Source organism: Phycodurus eques, chromosome 14 (genome assembly GCF_024500275.1).
Source record: "Phycodurus eques isolate BA_2022a chromosome 14, UOR_Pequ_1.1, whole genome shotgun sequence".
NCBI lineage: Eukaryota > Metazoa > Chordata > Actinopteri > Syngnathiformes > Syngnathidae > Phycodurus > Phycodurus eques.
The window spans coordinates 4,559,762-4,567,620 of NC_084538.1; positions in this window are offsets into that span (position 1 = coordinate 4,559,762).

Below are 7,859 nucleotides of genomic sequence, written 5' to 3' on the forward strand. Positions count from 1 at the left end.
CATGTTCCACCCCTCCATCGCTGAGGCGGCCGACCGGAGCTGTGGCCGTAAGGTGGTCGGTGCCTGTCGTGGCGGCAATCCCCGAACCCGTTGGTGGACACCAACGGTGAGGGATGCCGTCAAGCTGAAGAAGGAGTCCTGTTGGGCCTTTTTGGCCTGTGGGACTCCTGAGGCACCTGATGGGTACCGGCTGGCCAAGCGCAATGCAGCTCTGGTGGTCGCTGAAGCAAAAACTCGGGTATGGGAGGAGTTCGGTGAGGCCATGGAGAAAGACTTCCGGACGGCTTCGAGGAAATTCTGGTCCACCATCCGACGTCTCAGGAGAGGAAAGCAGTGCACCACCAACACTGTGCATAGTGGGGATGGGGCGCGGCTGACCTCAACTCGGGACGTTGTGAGTCGGTGGGGAGAATACTTCGCAGACCTCCTCAATTCCACCGACATGCCTTCCCATGAGGAAGCAGAGTGTGGGTTCTCTGAGGCGGGCTCTCCTATCTCTGGGTTTTAGGTCACCGAGGTAGTTAAAAAGCTCCTCGGTGGCAGGGCCCCGGGGGTGGATGAGATTCGCCCGGAGTTCCTAAAGGCTCTGGATGTTGTGGGGCTGTCCTGGTTGACACGCCTCTGCAACATCGCGTGGACATCGGGGACAGTGCCTCTGGATTGGCAGACTGGGGTGGTGGTCCCCCTTTTTAAGAAGGGGGACCGGAGGGTGTGTTCCAACTACAGGGGGATCACACTGCTCAGCCTCCCTGGTAAGGTCTATTCAGGGGTGCTGGAGAGGAGGGTCCGTCGGGAAGTCGAATCTCAGATTCAGGAGGAGCAGTGTGGTTTTCGTCCTGGCCGTGGAACAGCGGACCAGCTCTACACCCTCGGCAGGGTCCTCGAGGGTGCATGGGAGTTCGCCCAACCAGTCTACATGTGTTTTGTGGACTTGGAGAAGGCGTTCGACCGTGTCCCTCGGGGAGTCCTGTGGAGGGTGCTTCGGGAGTATGGGGTATCGAAGCCCCTGATACGGGCTGTTCGGTCCCTGTACGACCGGAGTCAGAGTTTGGTCCGCATATCCGGCAGTAAGTCGGACTCGTTCCCGGTGAGGGTTGGACTCCGCCAAGGCCGCCCTTTGTCGCCGATTCTGTTCATAACTTTTATGGACAGAATTTCTAGGCGCAGCCGAGGCGTAGAGGGGGTCCGGTTTGGTGGCCTCAGTATTGCATCTCTGCTTTTTGCTGATGATGTGGTTCTGTTGGCTTCATCAAGCCGTGAGCTCCAACTCTCACTGGAGCGGTTCGCAGCCGAGTGTGAAGCGGCTGGGATGAGAATCATCACCTCCAAATCTGAGGCCGTGGTCCTCGGTCGGAAAAGGGTGGCGTGCCCTCTCCGGGTCGGGGATGAGATCCTGCCCCAAGTGGAGGAGTCCAAGTATCTTGGGTTCTTGTTCACGAGTGAGGGAAGAATGGAACGGGAGATCGACAGGCGGATCGGTGCGGCGTCTGCAGTGGTGCGGACTTTGTATCGGTCCGTTGTGGTAAAGAAGGAGCTAAGCCGAAAGGCAAAGTTCTCAATTTACCGGTCGATCTTCGTTCCTACCCTCACCTATGGTCACGAGCTGTGGGTCGTGACCGAAAGAACGAGATCCCGGATACAAGCGGGCGAAATGAGTTTCCTCCGCAGGGTGTCCGGGCTCTCCCTTAGAGATAGGGCGAGAAGCTCGGTCATCCGGAAGGATCTCAGAGTAGAGCCGCTGCTCCTCCGCATTGAGAGGAGCCAGATGAGGTGGCTGGGGCATCTGATTCGGATGCCTCCCGGACGCCTCCCCGGGGAGGTGTTCCGGGCACGTCCCACCGGGAGGAGACCCCGGGGACGACCCAGGACACGCTGGAGAGACTACGTCCTTCGGCTGGCCTGGGAACGCCTCAAGCTATATTGTGAGAAAAACATGCGCAACACACTTCAAATCAGCACAACACCTAATCAGTGAACATAACGCATGTAGAAGAATGAAAATATTTGACTGCATTGGATGCACATTAAAGAGGTTTATTGTTAAATTAGTCAACCTTATGCAGAGCTTGTACTTTTTCTTTGTAGTCACCTTGTAGGTCTAAAATTGCTTTTCACTTTTGAACTTCTGTAATATCCTCATGCGAACTCATATTTATGTATTCAGCTCCATCTGCGCCCTTCCTTCTAGGTGACCCTAAAAATGAATTTTAATGACTCTTTCTTTGTCAATTACACCCTTGAGGCAAAGAGCTGAGGATGGTGCGCCATAGCCACTCTGCTCCCAAAAAAAAGAACAATGACGATCAAGTGGTGATAATCGACGTGTGTTGTCAGATTGAAGGCTTACGTTTGGCTTTGTGCATTTCCACACTTTGCTTACGGCGCTGGCGTCGTGTGACTTTGGTGGACTTCGATGGTCACGTCTGGCTGGCGCCGTATTCGTACTGTTTTGATCAATGACACATAATAACTTCCAATTAGCGATTGAACATAATTTTGCGTCGCTTTTGTGTACATGTGAGTGCGCAATGGTAGCAATATAAGGTATGATACCAACTTCAACAGTTTGGAAACTGAAGCAATACACAGAAGAGGAAGAAGTGCATTCTTCCATCGTTCACATGCTGCGTTAATCAATTCATACCAAACGGGAATTCCATTATGACGTGTCGATTTGGGCCTGGCACTGTTTTTTGACGGCGGAAACAGCTGGAACAACAAGTAATTGTCGCCCGAGGAAGCCATTATTCCGAAGAGCACACAGTGTGGGGGTCGCCAGGATAGCGAGACAGAAACATGTGAGCAGGCAAAGAAAGGCCTTACACGTGCCGTGTCGCTCTCCATGTCTCGTGCGATGCAGCCTCTGCAGGGAATCTGCGATGCAGTTAATAGACTAATGTTTTTTTTTAGTTATTTTTTTATTATTATCCAAAATCATCTGATAATTTTGCACTGCTCCTGAACAGGGACTGGCATGACAAGACATCCAGGGAGTCGAGAGGAAAAAAGCAACAAGGGAAAAAAATCAGAGGAAAGGGGGCGGTCTTAGCCAGATATGGACAACGCGGATACAAAACTGGGTCAAACAGAAGTAGCTGTCCGAGGGGGCCTTTTCTGGACACTAACCCTAACCCTACAAAAGGTGTTTTCTGAAATGAAATGAACACTTCTATGCTAAGTCCATGTTAGAGAGTCAATGTATGTAGGTCTAAATAGCCAAAATATGGGGCCTTTAAATACAAAGAGAGGCAAAAAATAGTCAGCAGCATTGTATGTAACGGAGCAAAACGATATTAAAGATATTGATTACCAGCAGCAGAGTGTCTACTGTGCACAAATAAATAGATATGAAACAGACTGACAGCAGCCCGAATAGTCAGCAGTGTTTTATCTCTAGGTTTTGTCTCTAGCAAAAAGAGCTATCGGCTACACGAATTAATAAATAACAGTTGAGAATATTGCTGACTCAACTTTCACGGGCAAACTAACTCCTTTTCTGGTGTTATTATTCTTTCTTTCCCCGAGGAGGGAATACACCGCCACAAGTGCCCGCTGTAAGAGAATCTTTCATTGTGCTCCATTTCTCCAACACCTGTTCTGTTTTCACGGGGCTGAACAAAAGGAGCGCTTCCATGCAGCCTGCAGTAATAAGAGCTGACTCCGGAAGCGGGTGGGGGTCGTCCTGGGGGCGGGGGGGGGGCAAAGACATGAACACACTTTGGCTTTTGTTGGAGCCATTTGTCAACTGTTTGTTTTTGTTGGGTAGCAATCGAAAAGTGGTATTTCCATCTAAAGTTGCCTGCGAGAGCCGTCGTTTTCTCGTCTTCTTTCCATGTCCCTGTTGCCGTAATAACGGGACCATCAGGGAAACGGGGAAATAACGCCGCCATCCACCATCGGAGGTGAAATCACAGGTGGAAAAGACCACCTGTGTGTACTGTTTTTTTGCGACCCACAACGCTGCTGACGATTCTTGCTGCTGCCCACATTCGCATCTCTAGTATAGAATATCTAGTTTTTCATATACTGTTTGCTATTCACGTTTGCATGTATAATTGTTATCGTTTTCTTTTGCTGCATAGAATGCTGCTGACTATTGTCGCAGCTTTTCACATTCTGTATTTGCCGTGTACTCATTCGTGTATAGTCTTCACTTGAACTGCTGATAGGTCACTTCTTTAATAATTTGCTTCATAACATTTAGCGCTGCTGCCTATTCACATTTGCATCTGTAAATCTCCCCCTCTTCCGCCACTGACAAGCAATCCCCCAACCCCCTGCAGGCCTACGCGAGCGGACAAAGGTTGACTCGGTAACCACCGATTGGTTTGCTTAATGACAACAGCGGCACCCTGGGGAGTCATGAGAGAGGCCAGGCAAGTGTGAACCGCAGCTATGGGCATCACAAAGCAAATAGTTCAGACTCGGAAGAGCCCTTGGAGGTTTTACCAAGACACAGCAACATGTCAACATTTTAAAGGGCCCATGCCACACCTTTTTTCTCTGATGTCTTTTTATTAGGTGTGCAAGATAATTAGGGTCGGAAATGCCCAGGATGCCCTCTTTCAAGCTACTCTGGTTGGTAAGTAAGCTTTGCTCTGATTGGATCGTTGCTGTCCTTCATTTGAGTATTGAAAACAGCTTTGCTCTGGTTGGTAGTTTGCGATTTCTCGGTGTCTTGTGGCGGTCGTGCCGGCTCGCACATTCAGCAATTTGATCCTGGACGCCCCGAACCGTCTTTTAAGCTTGAAAATACAGTATATTGTACTTTATTACTTTTATTAAACCATAAAAAAAAAATGGAGTAACAATCAAGGAAGAAGCGGGTTGCTACAGAGAGAGAGAGAGGACGTGGGCAAAAATAAAACGATTGGGGATATATTGAGGCTCGGCTTCGCTTCCATTCATTTGAACGGTACGTACATGGCTCGCGTACATTTTGGCGACAGTGACTGCAAGCTTGGCTATTTCATCCACAGGTACATTCGAAATTATAAATATGGTTAAGTACGGACGAGCTCACGCAGGAACGAGCAATTTGATTGGAGCCGAATCAGCGCTGGCCCCGCCCCGTGCCCGCCCACAGAGTTTGAAGGGCGAGAATGATAGATTATTTCATGATGCACAGGGGAACGGGAGTGCCAACATTAAATAAATACATCGAAAAATAATTAAATATTGAAATCAATGAATAGATATTGAAATTATTAAATAAATACTGAAATAATGACATCATTTATGACACCTTTATTTATTTAATGACGTGTTTATGAATTGCATTTTGGCACACTTGGTCCTCTATAGAGAAGTAAAGATTTACTTGGTTGTTTGATTTCACACTTGGTGGAATGACTTCAAATGACTTGAAAGTAACCTGATGGATGGGCAGCCGTGAATAAAAACATCAAATGTCAATTTCCGTAAGATGTCCCCTTTCAAGCGCTCGTCCTGTGGAGTCACAATGTCTGCTTATCACATACTTTAGCTGGAGGCAGCACTCCGACTACATAAATACATCGTGTTCTGAGGCTGGCGTGTACGCACACGCGGGTTTTGGGCCGCAAATGCTAGGCGGCCCCCGCCTCCGTTCGCCGCAATGAATGCCTCCTACGGCTTCCGACGGTCCTCCCTGCCTCTCAGACGCTAGCGTTCATGTGAGTCATGGCTGAATTGGACCTTCTTAGACATCGGCCATTGTTACAAGTCACCTTACGTAACACAGTTCGGCTGTTTTTGGCTGAATATGAGCAGCACGGGCCTTAGAATGAAGTGTGAAAAAACATAACAAAAAAAACCACAAAGACCGGAAAGCTGAATGCTGAAGATCTTTCACATTCTTGCGTTAAGACATTCGAAAATGATTGTGTTGAATTCAGGCGAAAGCTGAGCTCGGCAGAATTAGCGACGCACCCAACCCAGTGATCGTTTGTGTCACGACTACTTTTGACCACACCGCATTCTGCAGTAGTCTCAAATGTGACATATTTTTCCAAATATTACCCTGAAGCGCCACCTTGTGGTGTAATATATTAGTTTGTCTGAGATTTTGTCTCATAGTTACACTTTTTAACACATAAAAAACATTGATTTTTTTTTTAAGTGTCATCTTCATAATTGTTTTAAAATTATTATTCCTATTTGTTGTTCATATGAAGCAATGTCTAAATGGTGCACATTTGTCATTAGGTCAACATGGTATGGTGGTTTTCCACACGCTATACACATATAAAGCGTATAGTTATATTACTTCGAAAAGGTAATTGAAATAGTTATACTACTATAACATTTTCAACAGTAACTTGTAACTACATTTCCAAAGTAGTCCTTTCTCGTCCAGTCTTATCTAATTGGCCAACAGCTTGAATTCTCCCTTCGTCCTGTCCAGAATCACAAGTGAGGCTGTTAGCATTTTTTAGCGAGGGCTACCTGCTCATCTGCGTCCACAGTTCCCAGATGGCTGCACAACTCTGAGCTTCAAGACTCGACGCGTACTGTTCGTTCTCATTGCACAATACCGCACAGGGTTGAAACTATACCTATTCTTAACTATTAACATTAACAGCTATTGTTGACATATTTGTTTGTAGTTTTCTGCAGCGCCAGTGCGGGAACGTGAGACCAGATGATGAACTCTCCCAAGTAATTAGAAGGCACTCTGATGGCTCCAGATGTTGACAGGGATCCTCCAACATCTGCTGTTCATTTCTCCGACGCAGGCTTGCTTGTTGTTCTTCTTTTTGAGTCTACTTCCTGCTTCTACCCCCGTTGCGCCCTTAAAACACTTTCTTGGAGACTACGTATTGAATATCAAATGCCTTTTGGAGAGAAAGCTGAACCAGACCAATCTGCTGGATCAGGTGGGGCACTGCCCCTCCCAGCCCTGGAACAGGTTAAGTACCACAATTTCGCAAACGTAGTGGCCTTGAGTGGTGGGAGGCGTTGATTTGGACAAATATTAGCCCAAAGCTCCGGCAGCCCGCGACCCTCGTGAGGAGAAGCGGTAAAGAAAATGGATGGGTGGACTCGACTTGCTTGAAATTCAGTGGAATCACTCAGAAATTGGGACCAAGTCATTGGTTCCGGAGCCACAAGTCAGACTCAAGTCTTTGCCCTCAGGTCCCGAGCCAAGTCTCAAGTCAAGACAGGCAAGTCCAGTCAGGACTTGAGGGCAAAGATTGAGACTTACTTGTGACTTGCAAAGCAATGACTCGGTCCCACCTTTGTTTTAGACTTAATAACTTCGTAACTTGGGATTAGCTCGAAAGTTGAAGTTCAAGTCTTGATGCTTGCTTATGACTCGCACATACGTGACTTTCTCCCGCGTCTATAAAACCTCGTCGACTTTTCTGAGGAGGCGTTTATTCATCTTAATCGGATGATTTACGGTCGTCTGTTTGAGGAAATGCTGTAAATTCAATATGCTTGTGCCCCGCAGAAACAAGCGGAAAATCCCGAGAAATGTGGACTGCTTTGGCGCGGCGCGCCTCTTTCCGCCTCTCCACGCCCACGCCGCGCCGGTGAAGCCTCCGAATGACCGGCCTCCGTCAGCTGTCGCACGGATAAATGCGGAGCGTGGAGATCGAAGTGAGTGGAGAGAGCGCAGCATTTGTGCGTGTGCTCGTCTGCGCGGGCTGTGCTTTGGCTGAGTGGTAACCATGGCAACAGTCACCTTCCTCGTTACCTGATTTCCTTGCCCTACCACATGTTTTCATCACTTTCCTAGATGATCGCTCACTTCCTTGTTTCCTCACTTCCTAATCCCACCACGTTTCCTCGTTGCCTCACTTTCCTGGCCTGCCACTGGTTTCCTTGTTGCCTCACCAAACTGAGCAATCATTATTTTCCTTGTCTCCTCACTT